We start from the raw sequence: 23,846 nt of genomic DNA on the forward strand, positions 1-23,846 counted from the left end.
TCAAACAGACAGTGTATGGTATCAGAGGACATGTTGGTTGATGTCTCCCCATTACAGGGAGATGAATGGCTGATAAGACGCCACTGTCTACACTCTTTGAAAAAAGGGTTCCAAAAGGGTTCTTCGGCTGTCCCCATAGGAGAACCATTTTTGGTTCCAGGGAGAACCCTTTTTGATTCCAGGTAGAACCCGTTTGGGTTCCACGTAGAACCCTCCGTTCAAAGGGTCCAACGTGGAACCTGAAAGGGTTCTACCTGGAACCAGAAGGGTTCTTCAAAATGGTTCTCCTGTGGGGACAGCCGAAGAACCCTTTTAGGTTCCAGATAGCACCTTTTGTTCTAAGAGTGAACCTCTGAGACTGGTCCCGCTCGAGGTTTCTTCCTTCTAGGGAGTTCTTCCTTGCCTGCCGCTGTGCTAGTGCAGGGCTACATCCATCATGCTCAAATCGAGAGCGGTGGAGAGATGTAGGTCACTATGACCAGGACTGTACCGTGGGACTGGTGCAGTGTCGTCACCACTGCAGGTCAGGTGCAGTGCAGTGCAGAGCCGGGTCAGGTTGAGTGCTCAGCTGGCCGTTCCTTTTCCTGGGAGGGAATCAGCCAGGAACCCCCTACCTCCACCATAGAACCACAGAGGGTGAATGACTGACACAGTAGCACTACCCGAAAAGTTAGGCAACGCCCTCTCATTGGCTGCAGTGCAGTAGATGTAATAAACAACAATCAACGTTTGGACAGCGAAGCCGCCACCTTCATCAGGGTTTTCGTCGCGGTCACATTACCAGCCAGATGTGTCTCTGATTGGGCTTGCTGCTCAACAAGGTAGAACATCGGTCTTTTGTTTGCCACTAGTCTGACCCGCCAGTGCTGTACTGGTGCTGGGCATCACATCGGCAAAGAGAGTAGTAGACCCACTGGACTTGGTGATTGTGTGTCTGTCTTTGTGGTTGCTATGTGTCCATCAAATCCTAATCTGGACCTGGAAGCCAGTTCCACTGATTTTTTTCATTCTTTCACTCTAATCAGGGACTCATTTAGACCTGGGACACCAGGTGGGTGCAATTCCTTATCAGGTAGAACAGAAAACCGCTTTTATTTGTCTTAAAAGGGGCAGTGTTGTATTTTGAGGCAGGCTAGAATAAAGCTAAGAGGGTAGCATCATTTGTCTGATTCTCTGTAATAATGGTCAAGTGGTTTCTTGCATCAAACAACACAACAACATTTTCAGTCACCTCCTTGTCTGAAGGACAAGTGGAGAAACAGGTTCATGTCAAGCCCTGGATGTTTTTTCTTCTTCAAAAGTCTCAAGGAATGTAGGCCTATATTGAGCACCACACATTGGCTGCTACTGTAGGCTGAATGATAGAACGGCTATTTCCATTTTATGGGAAGCATTTTCTCCATTGTTTTCTGATGGTAGGCCACTCTGGTAGGCCTACATTAGGATCACATAGCCACAGTAGCCTACTTGGCCACTGTCAAAACTGTAACTTAAAGCAGGGTATAGCCTCAGTGTTCACAGTAAGCACACACTGGAATTTGCCCATAATTTTCACAACGTTCAAGTTTGAGCTCAGTAGACCTGAAATATGCTCAGTGCCGGAGATAATTAGAGGGAACATTGACATGAGAGTGTCAATCCTGTCCAAAAAGTGGTTATTTTAGTCCCACTCTATAGACCTGCACTCTCTCTAGTCCCTCCCCTGAGGGGGATGTGATGTGGCCAGCAGAGTTATCAGAGTATTAGCCTGGCACTATTCTCTCATTACCATGCCCTACTTTACCAATCTGTATTAAAACCCTCTTTGATAAACTGAGCTGAGTGAGCCTGGCCACCATGCTTCAGGGCATTAACAGACGACAGAGGTTCTACCCAGCAACCCCATTGTTCTCTGAGTTCTCATACAGATATAGGATCTTAATTTGATCACTCTTTTGTTGCTGAGAATTTTCCTGCAGCAGGAAATGCAAACTTGCCCTAACGAAAAATGTATCATCCCGTAAAATAAATGTCAATTCATTATAATTCACATAATAATTCACATTTCCTGTTGTAGCAAACTGGCTCAAATTAAGATCCTACATTTGTATAGGTCAGAGGCTCTAGTTTAGCGGGCTACTAACGCCGTTTACTTAACATTGCTTTATTGCTCTTTTACAGGGATGAACTGAACTGGCAGAACAGCGAGTAAACTGATTGATGACCCTTGACCCTGATCTACTTCTCTGCTTCTCTTCTCCAATATACTGTGAGTAACTAAGATATCATCTGTGGCTTTATGAAGGCTTTTCAGACCATAAAAATAGAATTCATAACAGACAGTTATTTTCTCTGGTTCAGACTGTGAGAGTCTGAGAGTAAGATACTGTAGCAGTAAGATAGAACGGTGGTTGCTTGGTGCTGCTTAGTTCTAGTTAAATAATGTCTGTGGCAAATGCATACATTCAACGCTCGTTGAAGAATTGTTGAGGATCTGTTGAAGAGATCGCTTTCCTGTGATGAAGTGAAGAAATCCCTGCTTTTTGGTTCATGAGAATGTGCTGGCACACAGGGCTTACTTTGATGATGGATTATTTAAACAAATCCGTTGTTGTCTTTGCCCCCTTAGACATGGCACATTTGGAAGAGTCTACATACCCTGTTTCTCAGTGTTTATACCTCTTAGTAAAGCTTCAGGTGGCTCTGTACCCTCCTATAGGTGAGCCGTTTATCTGGTGTCACTGTGGTTCAGTACCAGGCTGAAGGCACCACGAGGGCCCCCCACGTGACCAGGGTTTCCTCTACTTAGACACAGGGTCCTTGAGGGCCACCAGTGGCCAGAGCAGCCTCGTATCCCGGTCCCCTTAGTCAGACCAGTGGGACTCAGATAAGAGGGGAAAAGGACACATGACAGGGTAGCGTGCAGCGCTGCTCTGCCCTGTTGGAGAATGCTAGACTTGCTGAGTCAAACCCCCGTCCCCCTGTACTCTACCTCCCTGCCCCGATTTACATTTACATTTAAGTCATTTAGCAGACGCTCTTATCCAGAGCGACTTACAGTAGTGAATACATGCATATCATACATTTCATTTTCATTTCATGCATTTTTTATTTTTGTATTTTAGTATTTTTTTGTACTGGCCCCCCGTGGGAATCGAACCCACAACCCTGGCGTTGCACACACCATGCTCTACCAACTGAGCCACAGTCGAGTCATTGCGCCGCACCCCTATTCCTCTGGCGGGAGGAAGGGAAGGAGTTTTCGTGTGCGCTGTGTGGCGTTACTCAGTGGTGGTCTGGGCAGAGTCATTATTCTCCACCGACACGCTAACCTGACCGGTCACATTCTCTGGCTGCCTCTGTCCTCCTGCTGAAAACGTCGCAGTACAACAAAGGGACTTAGCCTAATGACGCGGCTTTGAGTTATCAGTCCTCTGAATGTCATTTCGGGTAAAGCGTCTAGTTCAAACGAATAACCGAATTCTATAGTGCAGTAATGTTAACCCGGAGTTGCTAAGACAGGCTGTTTACAAAAGTAGCAATTTGCTTAGCGCACATTTCATTGTCCCTTACAGTCATCCTATAAGAGTGGTTGATAGCCTTCTTTAACTGTATGAGGCTAGAAATCTGAGCAAGTCAGCAACCATCCATACCAGGTTTTGCTTCACTGTATGTTTTTCTCCCTTCCTGGTGAGAATTGTGATGAGTGTGAAACACCACGACAGCTTAAGTGCGGCGCTTAACTGCCTATGAAACGTATTTCATCTTCCGAGGGGTGGATTCTCATTGGAATTAGGCTACTGTCACAATAACTCAAGGCTATTGGGTGTAAGAACAGGAAGTGCCTCAGGCACTAATATCACTCTCTGTGTAATACAGGCCTACGCAGTCATTAGTAATAAAGTTCTCTACTGTCTACAATCATTAGTTTATCGTTCTATTCAGGTTGGTGTCTGGCAAGAATAGTACGGATGCTTCACAGTTTTATCTTCGTCACCATCACACATACAGTGGCAAGAAAAAGTATGGGAACCCTTTGGAATTACCTGGACTTCTGCATAAATTGGTCCTAAAATTTGATCTGATCTTCATCTAAGTCATAACAATAGACAAACACAGTCTGCTTGAACTGATAACACACAAGCAATTATACATTTTCACGTCTTTATTGAACACATCGTGTAAACATTCACATAGCAGTGTGGGAAAAGTATGTGAACCCTTGGTTATAATAACTGGTTGACCCTACTTTGGCAGCAATAACCTCAACCAAATGTTTTCTGTGGTTGCGGATCAGACTTGCACAACGGTCTGGAGGAATTTTGGACCCTTCCTCTTTACAAAACTGTTTCAGTTCAGCAATGTTCTTGGGATGTCTGGTGTGAACCGCTCTCTTGAGGTCATGCCACAGCATCTCAATCGGGTTGAGGTCAGGACTCTGACTGGGCCACTCCAGAAGGCACATTTTCTTCTGTTGAAGCCATTCTGTTGTTGATTTACTTCTGTGTTTTGGGTCGTTGTCCTGTTGCATCACCCAACTTCTGTTGAGCTTCAATTGGCGGACAGATAGCCTTACATTCTCCTGCAAAATGTCTTGATAAACTTGGGAATTCATTTTTCCGTTGATTATAGCAAGCTGTCCGGGCCCTGAGGCAGCAAAGCAGCTCCAAACCATGATGCTCCCTTCACCATACTTTACAGTGGGGATGAGGTTTTGATGTTGGTGTGCTGTGACTTTTTTCTCCCCACATAGTGTTGTGTGTTCCTTCCAAACAACTCAACTTTAGTTTCATCTGTCCACAGAATATTTTGCCAGAAGCGCTGTGGAACATCCAGATGCTCTTTTTCAAACTTCAGACGTGCAACAATGTTGTTTTGGGACAGCAGTGGCTTCTTCCGCGGTGTCCTCCCATGAACACTATTCTTGTTTAGTGTTTTACGTATCGTAGACTCGTCAACAGAGATGCTAGCATGTTCCAGAGATTTCTGTAAGTCTTTAGCTGACGCTCTAGGATTCTTCTTAACCTCATTGAGCATTCTGCGCTGTGCTCTTGCAGTCATCTTTGCAGGACGGCTACTCCTAGGGAGATTAGCAACAGTGCTGAACATTCTCCATTTATAGACAATTTGTCTTACAGTGGATTGATGAACATCATGGCTTTATGAGATACTTTTGTAAACCTTTCCAGCTTTATGCAAGTCAACAATTCTTAATCTTGGGTCTTCTAAGATCTCTTTTGTCTGAGGCGTGGTTCACATCAGGCAATGCTTCTTGTGAATAGCAAACTCAAATTGTGTGTGTGTTTTTTTTATAAAGCAGGGCACCTCTAACCAACATCTCCAATCTCGTCTCAATGATTGTACTCCAGGTTAGTTGACTCCTGACTCCAATTAGTTTTGGAGAAGTCATTAGCCTAGGAGTTCACATACTTTTTCCAACCTATATTGTAAATGTTTAAATGATGTATTCAACATAGAAAAATACTATAATTTGTGTGTTATTAGTTTAAGCAGACTGTGTTTGTCTGTTGTTGTGACTTAGATGAAGATCGGATCTAATTTTATGACCAATTTACGCAGAAACCCAGATCATTCCAAAGGGTTCACATACTTTTTCTTGCCACTGTAGTATTCACACACACACACTCTTTAGTTTTTCAGGAATCGACTTGTGATACTCAGAATGTCTTTTGTTTTTTTCTTGGATGCACGCACAATGTTCCTAGAGTAAATAGTAAACTTGGTTGTCAGCCAAATCTTGCGTCTTATTCATGGAACACCACTAAACACTCTGAGCTAGAGTGGGCGAAGCCAGAGTCCAAATGTCCATTCAAGCACTCTGATTGGCTGAAAGGAAGGGCTTTTTTTTTTTTTTTTACAGTTATACACAAATAAAGCCCTTTTCCAGGTAAACCAACACAGAACAGTGATCAATAAATCCAAGACCTCTCACATCGGCACGGTCGTGAAGAAGGCACGGCAGTGCCTCTTCTCCCTCAGATACTTTTACAGCTGTACCATCGAGACCATCCTGACTGGTTATATCACCATCTGGTATGGCAACTGCTCCGCCCTTGACTGGAAGTCCCTACAGAGGGTGGTGCGGCGGGGGTGAGCTCCCAGTCATCCAGGACGTACATGTCAGGCGGTGTCTCAGATAGGCTTGAAAAATTGCCAAAGACAACAGCCACCAAGATACATGGACTGTTCTCCACGCTCCTGTCCGGCAGGCATTACAGGTGCATCAAGGCTCTAAACAGCTTCTATCCCCTGGCCATAACGCTGTTAATGGCTAACAACTACTGCTCCCCCTCACACTTAAGCTGCTGCTAAAATGATTATTAATTACATTTATTACTACCACTACACTGCTTACCATCAGTATTTATATATCCCTGCTACCAGTCACTTTTCAGCCCTGTTTACATGTATATATTACCATTAATAATCAAATCAAATCAAATGTATTTATATAGCCCTTCGTATATCAGCTGAAATCTCAAAGTGCTGTACAGAAACCCAGCCTAAAACCCCAAACAGCAAGCAATGCATGTGAAAGAGGCACGGTGGCTAGGAAAAACTCCCTAGGAAAAACTCCCTAGAAAGGCCAAAAACCTAGGAAGAAACCTAGAGAGGAACCAGGCTATGAGGGGTGGCCAGTCCTCTTCTGGCTGTGCCGGGTGGATATTATAACAGAACATGGTCAAGATGTTAAAATGTTCATAAATGACCAGCATGGTCAAATAATAATAATCATTGTAGTTGTCGAGGGTGCAACAAGCACGTCCGGTGAACAGGTCAGGGTTCCGTAGCCGCAGGCAGAACAGTTAAAACTGGAGCAGCAGCATGGCCAGGTGGACTGGGGACAGCAAGGAGTCATCATGCCAGGTAGTCCCGAGGCATGGTATATTACCATCAGTATTTATATATTCCTGCTACCAGTCACTTTTCAGCCCTGGTTACATGTATATGCACCTATCATGCCTACACTCAAATTCCTGCACACACACACACTAACACCACAGATAGAACAATAAGACAGATATTTCACCAGATGTATAGTACCATTCAAAAGTATGGACATACCTACTCATTCCAGGGTTTTTCTTTATTTGTACTATTTTCTACATTGTAGAATAATAGTGAAGACATCAAAACTATGACATAACACATATGGAATCATGTAGTAACCAAAGAAGTGTCCTTGTTCTGAGAAATGAAGGCTATTCCATGCGAGAAATTGCCAAGAAACTGAAGATCTCATACAACGCTGTGTACTACTCCCTTCACAGAACAGCACAAACTCTCTCTAACCAGAATAGAAAGAGGAGTGGGAGGCCCCGGTGCACAACTGAGCAAGAGGACAAATACATTAGAGTGTCTAGTTTGAGAAACAGACGCCTCACAAGTCCTCAACTGGCATCTTCATTAAATAGTACTCGCAAAACACCAGTCTCAACGTCAACAGTGAAGAGGCGACTCCGGGATGCTGGCCTTCTAGGCAGAGTTGCAAAGAAAAAGACATATCTCAGACTGGCCAATAAAAAGAAAAGATTAAGACACTAAAGAACACAGACACTGGACAGAGGAACTCTGTTTCAGAAGAAAGTTCTTTGTTTCTGGTCATTTTGAGCCTGTAATCGAACTCACAAATGCTGATGCTCCAGATATTCAACTAGTCTAAAGAAGGCCAGTTTTATTGCTTCTTTAATCAGGACAACAGTTTTCAGCTGTGCTAACATAATTGCAAAAGGGTTTTCTAATGATCAATTAGCCTTTTAAAATGATAAACTTGGATTAGCTAACACAACGTGCCATTAGAACACAGGAGTGATGGTTGCTGATAATGGGCCTCTGTAGGAGGAAATCTCTAAGGAAATCTCTAAGTGACTCCAAACTTTTGAACGGTAGTGTACATATCTACATCAAATACTTCCTCTCTTATTTCACTGGAGCCAGTGCATCACTGGGGCTGAGCTCCCTGCCATCCAGGACATCTATATCAGGAAGGAAGGAAGGCCCGGAAAATCGTTAAAAACTCCAACCACCAAAGCCATAGACTATTCTCTCTGCTTCCACACGGCAAGCGGTACCGGTGCATCAAGTCTGACACCAACGGGCTCTTGAACATCGTCTATCCCCAAGTAATAAGACTGATAAATAGCTAACAAAATAGCTCCACATACTATCTTTATTGACCGTTTCTTTGTATTATTGCACTGTCTCTATGCACACTCACAGGGCCCTACACGCTTACACACTCACTCACTCCATCACCTCCTCACTCACACGTAATATGCACATACATTTATACTGACTCTACACACACGCACACCCACTCACATGCAAGCTGTTGCTACTCTGTTTGTCTTATATCCTGTTGCCTACTCACACCCATAACCATATCTACCTCTATCGATCCATTATCCCTACACATTGTAAATATGGTGTTGGAACTAACCCTGTATATATATATACTGAACAATAATATAAACGCAACTGCCAGATGGTGAAGCAGGATTCATCACTCCAGAGAACGCGTTTCCACTGCTCCAGAGTTCAATGGCGGCGAGCTTTACACCACTCCAGCCGACGCTTGGCATTGCGCATGGTGATCTTAGGCTTTTGTGAGGCTGCTCGGCCATGGAAAGGCATTTCATTAAGCTCCCGACGAACAGTTCTTGTGCTTCCAGAGGCAGTTTGGAACTCGGGAATGTGAGTGTTGCAACCGAGTAGTGAGTGTTGCAACCGTCGCTCCTAGACGTTTCCACTTCACAATAAAAACACTTACAGTTGACCGGGGAAGCTCTAGCAGGGCAGAAATTTGATGAACTGACTTGTTGGAAAAGGTGGCATTCTATGACGGTGTCACGTTGAAAGTCACTGAATCCATTCTACTGCCAATGTTTGTCTATGGAGATTGCATGGCAGCGTGCTCGATTTTATACACCTGCCAGCAACGGGTGTGGCTGAAATAGCTGAATCCTCTAATTTGAAGGTGTGTCCACATACTTTTGTATATTCTATATAGTATATTTCTCGTGTTTTTATTTATTTACATTTTCTTATAGTTATACTTTTTGGATATTGAATACTGCACTGTTGGGTAGGGCTCACAGGTTAGGCATTTTACTGTACTTGTGCATGTGACAAATAACACTTTTTTTCCTGCGTTTTATTTACTGCTCTCTGTCGGCTTTCATTTGTCCAGTAGCACGCTGGACTGGACATGGCTGGACTGCTTTGACAGAACAGATTGAATCCTCACAAACATAACACGCTCTACCTCACTCTCCTGTCTCTCAGAGATTGACGGTGGTTTTGCTTCACTGCGTCACCTGAGGGGAGAGCCGTTCTCTGTCTCGCTCCCCTCTCTCCCTGTCAGTGTGTCGGAGGCCTGTTTGTCTGCGGCCTCCATTGGCAAATGACTGCAGCAATGTGGACTAGACAGGCCTGGGACTGAAGCTTTTCCGAGGGTGTGAGCCACTGCATCCCACTGCTGCCCTTTCGATCACGTTCATCCTCCTCCAGTGTGTGTGTGTGTGTGTGTGTGTGTGTGTGTGGGTGTGTGGGTGCGTGCGTGCGTGTATGTGTCCGTGCACGCGCGTGTGTGCGTGAAATTAAGTGCAGATGTGGGCCGTGGCAGCAGACAGACAACATAAATAGTAAATAGTGTCTAGAGCAGTACATTATCAGATGTTAGCCTCTTCTTCCAGCCTGAGCTGCTTCGTGTCGGCTGTGTATGTTGTCCAGACATCTCTCTGTCCGCCAGGGATTCTGCTGCTCCATTTACCACCCCTTTCTGATTTATAACACACCACACATGGTATCGGTTCAGCCTGATTTTTACACTCACTCTGCATGGTTTGGATATTTATTAAGTGCTATTTGCACAGCTGTAGGACATTTTGAACTTGGAGGTGTGGTGGTGTCACCCCCCTGGGGTCTTTTCCTGACCTGCTTGATAGCCAAATGTACTGCCTGCTTCTACAGGCGTGTCCTTGAGAGAGTGTTTAGCAGCTTTTAAGTCTGTCCAGAAGAACATTGAATTCCGCCTGCTAGAAAAGCTAAGTCAAAAAGGGATAGGGTCTTTGGGGGCGGCAGGTAGAGTAGTGGTTAGAGCGTTGGGCCAGTAACCGAAATGTTGCTGGATCGAATCCCTGAGCTGACAAGGTAAAAATCTGTCGTTCTGCCCCTGAACAAGGCAGTTAACCCACTGTTCCCCGGTAGCCCGTCATTGTAAATAAGAATTTGTTCTTAACTGACTTGCCTAGTTAAATAAAGGTTACATTTATGTTTTGTGGTCCTTGGTCCAGGGCCGTGTTTGCATGATTGCTTAACACTCCCAGCAATGGGAGCACATCCTTTTCTTGGATCATATTCTATTGTAAGTCGTTTTGGATAAAGAAAGTGTCTGCTAAGTGGCATACGTTTTTCAAAGTTAAAGGCTCTATTTGTTTGTGTCCTTAATTTGATCACTCTTTTGTTGCTGAGAATTGCACATTTGTAGTGTATTAGAGTAAAAAAAAAAAGAAAGGTTTCTAAAGTTGGTAATTTCCCGCTTTGAAATTTCAGATTTGATTTGTCCTAACAAAAAATCTATCAACCCCTACAAAAATGTCAATTAATTTTCATTCACATAATAATTCACGTTTCCTGTTGCTGCAGGATTATTTTCCCGCTGTAGCAAACTGGCTCAAATTAAGACGCTACATCTGTAGCAAGGCAGATTTCATGGCCTGGCTCTTGGTCTCAGACAGAGTGAAATCTCGCTTTCATTTCTATGAGCTTTTCTCTTTACGGCCACTACAGTGAATGAGTCCCCAGAGTACGGTAGAGTTACATGGAGACTGGGACCGCTCGATGCATTGTGTCTCTTAATGCATCAGAAACCATCTGTCTAAGTGGAAACACTGTTGTTTGTATTGACAGAAGTGAGTAAAATGACTCCAAAGGGACACTTTGCTGCCTTTTGGATTTTAGTTTTGAGAAGGAGCACAAGTCAGAAGGTATTAATAAAGTGTAGGAGTGGTGACTTTTTAGATAATAATAAATAAGATTATCTGGACAGGGGAGACCTGACCTAGATCAGCTACACTCTTAGGCTGTGTTTACAAAGGCAGCCCAATTCAGTTTTTTCCCCCACTATCTGCTCATTTCACCAATCACATTAGATCTTTTCACATCAGATCTTTTTCAGAGCTGATCTGATTGGTCAAAAGAACAATTAGTGAAAAAAAAACATATCAGAATTGAGCTGCTGTAATGGCCGTCGTAGGAAGTGGACCAAGGCGCAGCGGGTTGAGTGCTCATTATAACTTTATTTAGAACACTTATCAAACATAACAAGAAAACGAAAGGACGACAAACAGTAATGCAAGCTATGCACAAACACAACCTCCCACAATTCCCATAACAAACACACCCCTATACATAGGACCTTCAATCAGAGGCAACGAGGAACAGCTGCCTCCAATTGAAGGCCCAATCCCAATTAACTAAACATAGAAATAGATAGACTAGACTAGACTGAACATAGAAATACACTAACATAGAACATAGACCAAATCAAATCAAATCAAATTTATTTATATAGCCCTTCGTATATCAGCTGAAATCTCAAAGTGCTGTACAGAAACCCAGCCTAAAACCCCAAACAGCAAGCAATGCATGTGAAAGAGGCACGGTGGCTAGGAAAAACTCCCTAGGAAAAACTCCCTAGAAAGGCCAAAAACCTAGGAAGAAACCTAGAGAGGAACCAGGCTATGAGGGGTGGCCAGTCCTCTTCTGGCTGTGCCGGGTGGATATTATAACAGAACATGGTCAAGATGTTAAAATGTTCATAAATGACCAGCATGGTCAAATAATAATAATCATTGTAGTTGTCGAGGGTGCAACAAGCACGTCCGGTGAACAGGTCAGGGTTCCGTAGCCGCAGGCAGAACAGTTGAAACTGGAGCAGCAGCATGGCCAGGTGGACTGGGGACAGCAAGGAGTCATCATGCCAGGTAGTCCCGAGGCATGGTCCTAGGGCTCAGGTCCTCCGAGAGAAAGAAAGAAAGAGAGAAAGAGAGAATTAGAGAGAGCATATTTAAATTCACACAGGACACCGGATAAGACAAGAGAATACTCCAGATGAAACAGACTGACCCTAGCCCCCCGGCACATAAACTACTGCAGCATAAATACTGGAGGCTGAGACAGGAGGGATCAGAAGACACTGTGGCCCCATCCGATGATACCCCCGGACAGGGCCAAACAGGCAGGATATAACCCCACCCACTTTGCCAAAGCACAGCCCCCACACCACTAGAGGGATGTCTACAACCACCAACTTACCGTCCGAAGACAAGGCCGAGTATAGCCCACAAAAATCTCCGCCATGGCACAACCCAAGGGGGGCGCCAACCCAGGAAAGCGCCAAAACCCCGGAATACTCTAAACAAACACCCCTCTACATAAACAATTATATCAACAACCCCGAACCACATAAAACAAACACCCCCCTGCCACGTCCTGACCAAACTACAATAACAAATAACCCCTTTACTCGTCAGAACGTGACAGCTGCCTGTGTAAACGCAGCCTTAGACAGTGTCAATACAGACCAAGAACTCAGACCTCCCATACTACATGATGTTTGTCAGAAGACAGGTCAATAGCAGTCAGTACCTTGTCTCACCAAGTAGCCTTTTCCTGCAGTCAAATGACCAAATCACCTTCTAGTGGCCTCATAGGTAGAATGTTATTCGTATTTTTCATCATTAATAAACAAAACCAAAAAATGTAACACTGAAAATCTGGTGTTTCTATGTCAAACGGTTTTGTTATATTTCAGTCTTCTGTGATGTATATAAAGTGTAATATTGCAACGCAAACTCAAAATGTAATACAGTTCAACTCAATATCTGACATGGTACAGGCTTTTAAGCCCATAATCATGTGTGTGAGGTTTATACTTTTGTTTCAAAGTATTTGTTCAAGACTACCAAGAAACACTCTGTGTGACCATGATTTAGCTCACTGCAGTAAAAGGATAAAGGTGAAAAATCTCCACTACCTGAGGGGTGAAGAAGAATGTGTACTGTACTCCCTGCCTCTACGGGACTTGTTTTTTCCCTGATGGTTAGTGAACTCAGACAGGAAATAACACAGAAAGGTGACATCAACATAAATTCAGAGGCCTGTCTGTGCGGTTTCTCTGGTGTTGTGTAAAAGAGCTCTAGGAAGTGTAATAAACCATGCTTCAGTTAACCCTGTTATTATTCCGGGTATCACAGGTTAGGAGTGATGGCTATTGGCTACACCGTTTTCCACATAATCATTTAAATATGAGCAACCAGGATGTTAAGGCATTCTGATGCAGTGGGGCGAGCATCCTCTCCTGGATCTCTCTATTATTTCTTCAGGGCAAATTATTTATTTCTGTGTGGATTATTTTCTTCTGCCATCCCCCACTGCAGGTGCTCATCCTCAATACAGTAGGCCCAGTAATATAATCCCCTGAATCTTAATCTCCTCTCTTGGAAATTATTTTTGGAAAACAGATTAAATGCAGAGAAACCAGGAAAAGCGCCATCTGGCCCTGTGAGCCCCACCCTGATAGGAACATGCTGATCTGTGCACTATAGAGATATAGTGTGGCTCAGTTGGTAGAGCATGGTGTTTGCAACGCCAGGGTTGTGGGTTCGATTCCCACGGGGGACCAGTACGGAAGAAAAATGTATGAAATGTATGCATTCACTACTGTAAGTCGCTCTGGGTAAGAGCGTCTGCTAAATGACTAAAATGAAAATGTAGTGTGCAGGGCAGGCATCGCCCTTACTGTCTTTCCTTGAATCGGTTATGTATGTATCCCTACACTAAACGGGTTACCATGATTTTCACAGTAGCTTACAGGTAGCTAGGTGGCAAGTAAAATTCTGTATTTCATATTACAGTACACCTACTGTAATATAAATACGGTATCAGAGCAAGTACTGTGTAATGACACAATACAATACCGTAAAATGTACTGTATTATACTGTAAAAAAGTCAATTCTACCTTAATCAGAATGAATGAATGAAATTCATTGAGGGTTTGTATTTCACAGTATTTTACTGTAATTACAAGCGATTGGTGCAAGCAGGTTGGTTGCTAGGTAAAGTGTTTACACATTACACCATATTAATGAATTTTTGGTGGCACTTCTAGAGGTCTTAATGAAGGCTTCCATCCTGGCAGCAACTACAGGGCAAAACAGAACAAAAGGACATGGGAAATTGCTCAACCATTTAAGGTTTAAGATTTGCTGCCACTCCATTCTGTCCCCTATACAAATTGATGGGGCACTATAACCACATAGGAGTTCAATTGGTTTGCAGCATTCTCACTTACGGGTGCAACAAATATAGCCTCTTACAAGGCACACCTCAACATATGTTCATAATGAGCCAGAAACAACAAACCAGGCACCTACTAGTTGTCAAAAGGTTTTTGGCGCTACAAAGATACGGTACTGTATTCTGTGGGCATGATTACAGTACAATTGGAAATACAGCAATTCTTTCCCCGCCCACAACATTTTCCCACAATGCACCATAATTTACAGTATGCTGCAGTAAAACATTTCAGAGTATGTTACTGTTGATAATACTCAAAATGACTGTATAAATGACAGTTTTCCGTTACAGTGTATGAACAATTGATTATGCATGTATCGTGTGTACAGTCGGATATGTATGTAGGCCTGTCCTATGATAATTACAACAGACATAGTGGTAGTGTATTATCAATGACAATATAATGGTGTTCTAGAAGCTTTAGCGCGTTGGGCCAGTAACCGAAAAGTTGCTGGTTCGAATACCCGAGCCGACAAGGTGAAAAATCTGTCGATGTGCCCTTGAACAAGGCACTTATCCCTAATTTGCACCAAGGGGCGCTGTACTACTATGGCTGACCCTGTGAAACAACAGATTTCACTGCACCTATCCAGTGTATGTGACAATAAAACATAGAAACATTTAGTTTTTTTACTGTTGCAGCAATGCAGTATTTCAGATATAGCTAAGCAGAATATGTATAGCCATATATCTCCATCAGTATGCCATCATCATTTATAAGGGATGTTACCAGCGGTGAATAGATGAATAGGGATTTTACTCTTGTGCATTAAAGAAATCCATAATATTCAGTCATACGTTTCACTGCTCAGAGCAGGTTTGATGGTCCCAAGGGAGTCATTCTCTGTAGAGACCGTCACCTCAGTGATTTAATGGAGCCTGTGCATCGGCTCAGTATCGTAAACCAGATTGTTAAAGGTGCAATCTGTGATTGCGGCGTCCATTTTTGGACTTTTAAATTCACTATATTTTTGAAGAATACATTTTTGAAGAATGTAACTTAATAAATTCTTCATAAGCTTAGTTCAGTTGTCTTACCCAATCAGTACCCAAAATAAAAGCTTGTTTTACTCCTTTGTTTGTAAACAATGTAAAACATTTTTTATTTAACTAGGCAAGTTAGTTAAGAGCAAATTCTTATTTACAATGACGGCCTACACCAGTCAAACCCAGACAACGCTGGTCCAATTGTGCGCCGCCCTATGGGACTCCAAATCACGGCCGGTTGTGATACAGCCTGGATTCGAACCAGGGTGTCTGTAGTGACGCCTCTAGCACTGAGATGCGGTGCCTTAGACCACTGGGCCACTGTATAGCCTTAAAACATGGTTAAAACGATCATATTGATCTCAGATGGGCAGTCCTTGCATCCATAGCTCTGTCTATGAATTTTAGAGGGGTAACATTTTTCCAGTCCCACCCCTCATCTGTTTACCAAATCAGAGCTGGTGGGTGACCGCTTAACTGCAGATTGCCCCATAAAGAGATTATTGTATACTTTTTAGCCAGTAGTTCTGAAAATAGCAATCACGAGCCAAAAGGGGTCCCCGAAAATTGCGTACTACATCATATATGTGCAGATATGTGCGCCACATCATTGCTCTCTCTCTCTGCTGTGTCCACTGAGTTGTTGGGCCTGCCCTGCAACCTCATTGGATAACGCTGGGCAGAGCTCTTGCCAGCTGTCACTTAAATGCGAGGGGCTGAACCTCATTGGATAGAACTCAAATTGCTAGAGGGTTTGCCAAGGTGGGGGGGAAATGTAGGGAAAATGGCATGGCACAGCTTCAAGAAAACGGTCGCTTTCAAAACTAGGGATTTTGTGCAGGGGCGAAAATCTGATATCAATTTTGGAGGGGACAATTACATGACATTTTCTCAAGAGCAATTCCTGAGGGGGACACCAAAAGTAGTGCTGTAACACATAGCCTACATTGTAATATGGTAAATGTATATTGAGGAACCAAAGAAATAAGGTGTTTGCCGTACTCCTAACTACCGGTACCCAAAACTACACAACTAATCACAACAGCAATACCATTGCCTTTAACAAATCTTAGTTCAGTCACCAGTTTAAGTTGAGAGTGGGGGTATCCATGGCATTTTCCAATTATGTTCCTATTTTACAAGTCAAAAAAATTGAGAACCTTTCATAATGTTGCCAAACAAAGACTCAACAAACTTACCTGAGACTCCCTGTCTCTGCCAGTCTGTCCTTGCATATCTGTCCCCAACTCTGCTGTCTGTGTGCCATCTGTTGCCTGCTCTGCCTAATGACATCATTGTGAAACATTTCCATTAGAATTTCATTTCTTTCTTATGAACATTTTATCAACTAGTCTTTGAGATATTAGGCTACTAGGGTTCTTACTTTGCTTTTTGGTGTCCTGAAAAATACTCTGATGTCCGTCTTTTATTTTTCTGCCATTTTTCTACCTGGCTGGCTGGCTGGCTACACACACAGTGTGTAGGTTATTTACAGTAGGAGATGGGCTTCTATCATCTTATCTTTTATCATTCTATTTGGGCTTCGATCTAAAAGGTAGCTAGCAAATGTGAAACGGATTAAAATGACGAGTTGACAGCTGTATGAGTTCACCATTTACACAACATATGCTGCAACCTTTTGTAATTTTAATAGTTTGTTTCATATTGGCTGGCTTCCAACAATAGCTGAATTTGCAAAGCTAGCGAGCACCAATTCCGTTTCAGTGGTGTTTGCTATAATCTTTGCTACCCGGGTTAAATAAAATAAATAAATAAAAGTTCCCTTGCGACAATTTAGCTTTTGCAACGAGACCATTAAATATATTTAAGACAATGGTAGAAGAGAGTGTAGTTCTGTTCAGTTTGGACTTCAGTTTATCGCATACCTTATCACAGGGACTTTGAAGCACTAACTTACATCATCTGCATGCTGATTCTTGGAATAAATTGACGATAGCAAAGATTCCATCTTTGACGAGGCCACATAAATGGAATAGGTACTAGCTAGCTTAATAGTTAATATTTGCGCGCTAGCTCTGCATATTCAGCTAGTGTGTGTGCGCGATTGACTGGATTAACCTCACGTCAGTTACGTTCATTGAGTGCCTTTCAGACAGTAGACACGACCTGTTACCTTGCCAACAAAGGAACTGGCAGTAGATCAAACCATTGTGAGGCAAAGGGTGGGGGGGTCGCAATCTTTTGAAACTTAAAAACACGCTATTAAGTGTCTATAATCAGCACAATTGCTTTCATTGCGTATTATTAATATTATTTAAATTACATAGTTATGTTTCAGTGATATATTGGGGGGAACAAATCATATTTTTCCCAGGATGGGGGGGTCGTGTCCCCCCCGGGATTTCCGCCCCTGATTTTGTGGCAAATTGAGGTATGACAGTAATTCTGCTCATAGATTATGCATGTATGAACTACACATTGACAAATCCAGCCCAAAGTGGGAGGTTTAAAAAAATGCTTTCTTAGTCGCTAAAGTACCAGAGAATGTCTTTAATATTTCTCTCTGCTTGTAAATGGACCTAACATTACATAGGCTACTGTATAAGTTTCACACACCAATACTTAACAGTCGTCACAGTGTAACGTTAATGTCACGTCAATGTAACGTTAATGTAGCGTCAGTGTAGCGTCAATGTAACGTTTAATGTAACATGAATTCCATTAAGTGAAACTGTAATGAAATAGCCGTATACACTAAATCCCACGTGTTTAAAAGAGCCACCCCAAACTGCTCATCATCAGGACTGTACGAATGCAAAGCACTCTGACAGTGAGTCAACACCACCGGTTGCTTACCCCACGCTCCGTCTCACTATGCAGGAATTTGTTTTGATTTCCATACACGAGTTGTGTTGATGTGATGACGGGCTCGCCCTGCTCGTTCAAGAGGCATACAACTGGAAGAGTTTGGACAAGTGTACTGGATCGGGAGGGAGGCGTACAAGGCCGAGGGGTCGGAACAGACGAGTGAGGAAGTGAACTTCCCTCAGGAAGAAGGTGGGGGAAAAAAAATCCATCGGCTCATCGTCACACAATACAATATGCAAGTGTGTTGTTAACTGCAATCTTCTACCTGCCAAAATGGTAGTCCTCCTCTCATTCGCTCTCATTCTGTGGTCTGGTTGTGGACAATGATAGCTCTATCAGCCCTTTACGAGGGCCACCTTCAGAAAGAGACCCTCTCATACATTAGACTTTGGGAATGTTTGGTTTCTCTGCATGGTTCTGTGAGGAGATATCCAGTCTTTTTTTAAAATAGAGCTAGTGCAGGTGCTATTTGCATGTGGCTCCCACAAAATGTGCCCTAATTATTATTTTTGTGTCATATTTCCTTGGCAATTAGAAGCACTATGGACTCTGTAAACTGTACCAATACTCTGTCGAATACACTGAGTTTTCAAACCATTGTCACTCGTGACCACAGTCTCTCTATGCACAGGGGAATTACCCTAAACATCAGGCACCATAAAGCATCAAATGGAATCACTGGTGCACCAAATTACCCTCAGCACATGTGGGTCTGCCTGAGTAACCTGCCCCATAGCCCTGGAGCCCTCTGGGCTGTGTCCCAAATGGCACCCTATTCCCTATGTAGTGCACTACTTTTGACCAGAGCCACTGGCGTACCGGACACCCCCTGCAGCCCCTGCAAGGCGTGGCGGGCCCACAAGCTCTGGGGGCCCATGTGCCTGTCATCGATGTCAATTCTTTTTTTAAATCCTCAAAAAAGTAATTCCTAAACCTTTTTAATTTCCATATGCACTAGGAAGCGAAGTATTTGTTTCTTGGGCTACGAGAATGTGACTGATCAAAGTGCCTCAGGCCTTGAAACAGAAATAATTGATTGAAAGTAAGGGGATACCGGTGAACAAATGCCGTGGTAAAGGCTACGACGGTGCCAGTGGAATGAGTGGAGTTTACTCAGATATGTCATCTGGATACTGGACAGGCAGGACATTGGACATTGGCAGATGCAAACAGATCATCTTTAGTGGAGAACAGTTCTTAAGGGCTTTAAACAAACCAATAAATATCGGTTGCTGATTAGTATGCTGTCTTTCATTTCATTAAATCATGGCAGCTTTGCGACACCATGTACAGCTTCGTGCAATGTTTGGCTTAACATGAGAAAATAATGACCAAATAGGCCTACCAATAAATATATATCCATTAGCTAAAGTACAAAAATGCTGTGAGTTGCTCTGGATAATAGCGTCTGCTAAATGACTAAAATGTAAAATGCCTAAAGAAAGGCTATAGGCTACATGCCCTGGTACCACAGAAAGACTATCGTCGATGTAAGTTTTATTGGGAGGGGGACTTTAACCTTGCGGGGGGGGTCAAGAAACCTGTGTTACGCCAAAACTAGTGCACTAGGTAGGGAGTAGGATGGGTGACGTTTGGGACGCAGCCCCCCCCAGAGCCTCGGAGCGGGTTGGATGTTGAATGGGCTGATTACTCCCCTCTCCCTGTCCCTAGTCCCTGTGTGATGTGCAGGGGGAGAGAAATGATGCAACTGACACCAGTAACTGATTAAGCTGTCAAAGTATTGACGAGACCTGCATGCAGATAGGATAGTGAAGGAGGGGAACGAGCAGGCAGTTTGCTATAGAGTGCCTTTTCTTCATCACCACTTATCTGCAGATTACAATCTGTGCGATGCATCCCAGAATGCTTCCATGGCTTTCTAACTGTTTTTGACACCTGGAATGATCTATGATGAAAATCGAGGCAAACAAGAGATTCAGAGCTGTTTAGGTAAAGCAATTAATACAGGTTGATGTTGAAAAGGCCAAGAGAACACGAGAGTGCGTCCTGCTTAAACATCTGAACCATGGCACAAACTATTGTGCTGTAAGTTAAGCTGACGTTTTGGAATGGAGCATGCAGTAAGATCTATAAAGGAATGGAGGACCTCGTTAGCATTATTCTGGAGCCGTGAATGGCTACAGCTGTCTGTAGAGGAAGTTGTGATGTGTCAAAGGAAGTGCATCTCTGTGATGTCCAGCAGGCAGCGTCTGTGCCCTTGGATTCAATTCAGATGTTGTGAATAAGATGCACACACGCTTATTTTTGCTTGATTCGCTGCTTAACAAGAGCACACACTGCGTTCGACTTCTGCACAGAACACGAGCGAGGGTACCCCGTTACCGTAACGATACCAATGCTATGTTCAATTGTTCTCGTTTCCTGATGAATATGGCCGGCCCTGGCTCCCTGCACCTACAGCTGTTTGACTTTGAGTTCTGTGGGCTGCCAGAGTAGGCTGTAACAGTGTTGATATTAGATAAGGGGAGAGTGTAATTCTGTCCGGTCCTTAGTTCATTTCTGGCCTGTAGTTTCAGGTTGGGGTTATAGAGGCAGCTCCGCTGTCAGGTCAGACCCGACCCCGTGGCACACTGACAAACCGAGCAGTGAGCGGAGTCCCACACACTCACCCTCCTAGTGCGTCCACTTCTGATCACCATCACACCCCTTCGTGTGCGCTCTGTCTGTTACCGTGTATTCTCAACAGGATCGAGCAGCCGCTGAATTATCCTACTGTCGTGTGGGGCTATTCCGTGCTGTGTTGCCAGAGGTTGGGATCTAGCCCCAACTCTGCATTAATGGTGTGATTCGGCATCATACTGCCGCTGACCAAGGAGCAGGATTAATGAATGCCCTGTGTGGCTTCCAGACACCACACCACTGCATTTCAATGTGATATACCAAAATGTCATAGAAAGCGCTTGCTTGCTAAAATGTGAGTAGTTCAAGAGTTCCATCTAGTGGGTGTTTGATGCTACTACATGATTGTCCGCTCTTACCACAGCCAGAGGACTGCAAAGGTTTGGCAGTTTGAACTGTACAGGTAGTTTACTTCCTGTTTTTATATCTTTTTTTCAGATCACTGGATCCACCAATCACACCCAGAGCCCTCAGCAGGTATAAATCAGGTGGGTGACCCATTTTCTAAATCGATTGACTTTTCATTTCATTTTCAGGCCCAGGGCCGGCCCGCTCGTTAGGCAGGATTAGGCGGCTGCCCGTGTCAGCATTTTCTGAGCTAAACTGACCAGGATGCACCTCCATCAACACATGGAGGCGCAGCCTTGATTTGGCTCAAACATAGAAGTCTATAAATGACGTCTTTTCAACTTCTTTTAGAACCGAAAATGAACCTGATTTCAACGCCCGGAAAAAGACGTCTTTTCACCTTTCATTCAGAACCTAAATTGAACCTAACTTCAACGTCTGGAAAAATACATATTTTAGACGTCTTTTCAACGTAATTTTGCTCACTTGGACTATTCTAGTAGGGGCTGCAGTTTTTTTAGTCATGCTAGGGTGGCAGATCGCCCAGGACCGGCCCTGCTCAGGCCACACACATCTGTTGTCATTTTCTCTATGGATTAACAAAATAGCAGGCTTTAAAAATATAAATACAAAATGGATAATAAAAAAAGCATTTGTGTCCCGACTTTGGCATTGTATAGCCAACTTATATCGACTTATATGTTTTGTTTACAAGTGAATGTCATGTTAAGTGATACGTGCGCTGCGCATGCTAGCATCAAAAAGCCCTGTAGCAGAATAGCTATACACTGAAACTTAGCAGTGAGTGAATGATTGCTGTGTCAACGCACAAGACTGATTAGCTATGCTCAACAAGTATATTCTTCTTCTGGCTTTATCTATCTCTATTTGTGATATTTTACCTTGCCTTGCAGGCTTGCAGGCTTGCTAGGTAATCGATCATCCGTTGACATCTGCAATGTTGTAGAGGATAACTGTCTTATTACATGTTTGTTAACCCTTTAGACTTGTGTGAAATTGGCCTATACGGATAGGGACACATTGAAATGTTTCTTACGGAAGAAATGTGAAAATCATATGCATAAGCATGCACGCAATAGAAAGGGAACAGTTTGGCGATTATGGGAAATGTATTAGACCAAAGTTGAGGGGACACACGAGACTCAGTCCAAACATTACACTGTTGATTTGATGTGCGTTTTACATTTGCTGTACTTTTTGCCGCATTTGTTGATAACAACATCTGAAAATACTCTGGATACATTCAGTAACATGATAAGAATATTCCTGGAAAATGTGGGGTAGGTGCTACATAAAACCCCAAAAAACTACAAGGGTTTGAGTGAGAAGACAAAGGGTTTTAGTGAGAGGTGGCCACCTACCTCACCAAAGTGTGCACAGTTCCTATGTCATTTCAATGCACTTTTATGACTCAAAGAATAGTCTCCCGGTGCTTTTTTTGAGGTCTCCTAGCTGTGCCGTTGAGGAACTAGAGCAAGCACACTTGTAGCTGTTTTGTTTGGAAGACACCCCCCCATCACACAATTACTTTTGTTGTTTACGCAATCGAAAAACGGCCCATTACAAATCGCAATCTGGGTCAGGTGGGCATCATTGGAAAGCTTGTTCTATTGCCAACATGACTAGTTAAGTTATAAAATATAATCTTACAGTGATAGGCTTTCACAAGGCAATTCGGAGAAACAAATTGCCATTTTGGTTGGGCATAGCAAGGAGTCATGAGTGCATTCAGGTGCGTGTTCTTCACAATAGACAGACACAGGCTCATTCTGTTCAGAACAACCCAGGGTATGATGCCATGTCATCTTGTAACTGTACATCAAACATACGGATCATGAACGTTGACACTGTATTTGACATGAGTTTTATGATTTGGAAATGTGATGTGCACATTTGGACAGGTGTTTGGGTTTTGCTTGTATGACGTCAAAGCGGTATTTATTATAATCCTCAACGTCTCATCTTTTAGAATACGTCGAGTTCTCTTAGTATACAGCATTTCCCTCACTCAGACAGCAAAACATTAGCAAAAGTTGCCCAATTAGCGGAAAAGAAGGGGGGGGGGGGCAAATTCTTCATGGGGTGCACAAGTTCAGAATGTCTGTCAGTCAAAACCCATACAATGCTGTGAATCGCAGAGCCTGAGGTCTGACGTCATTGACAGTATGTCACTGTACAACCAATGTGTTCCAATTCAGGCACTTATTAATGCCCAAATCTGCCATTTTCAACCCGTATACAGGTACAAGTATATTAACTTACATGAGCTGCATCTGAAGTTGTATGTGTTCATATTCCCTTCGATGTAAACAAGCCCCTTTCTGGTTCGAAACGGCGTGCAACTTTTTCAGGACGCGGTCGGGAAATGGGCCTGTTATGATGTTGTTCAAATGGGCTTGGTTCATTTGTGGTGATCCACCACTCCAAGACATCCCACAGGGTGGCACTGTAGGCCTGAGAACCTGTTTCTCATCCGGGCGTTGTTACAGCATTACCATCGAGCAGATGGACGTCATCGCGTCTAACCGTACATGTGCAGGCCGTCAAATAAAAGGCACTCCTTCGATATGAATTTGTTTTTGTCGGAAATGAAAAGGTGTTAGTTTGTCACTTTCACGAGGTTGGAGTAGTAACATGTTCAACTATGGAAGACGTTGGC

At 43.4% G+C, this 23,846-nt stretch overlaps 1 protein-coding gene across 1 annotated transcript in view; it reads left to right on the forward strand.

Moving 5' to 3' along the window:
* The window catches only part of LOC115195990 (double-stranded RNA-specific editase 1-like), a 63,017-nt gene that overhangs the window by 10,110 nt on the left and 29,061 nt on the right, over positions 1–23,846 (forward strand). The window contains exons 2-3 of the mRNA XM_029756410.1: positions 2,161–2,248; positions 21,257–21,306. The gene's annotated coding sequence lies outside the window, so the exon portion shown is untranslated. The remainder of the gene's footprint in view (positions 1–2,160; positions 2,249–21,256; positions 21,307–23,846) is intronic.

Source organism: Salmo trutta, chromosome 6, assembly GCF_901001165.1.
Source record: "Salmo trutta chromosome 6, fSalTru1.1, whole genome shotgun sequence".
Taxonomy (NCBI): domain Eukaryota; kingdom Metazoa; phylum Chordata; class Actinopteri; order Salmoniformes; family Salmonidae; genus Salmo; species Salmo trutta.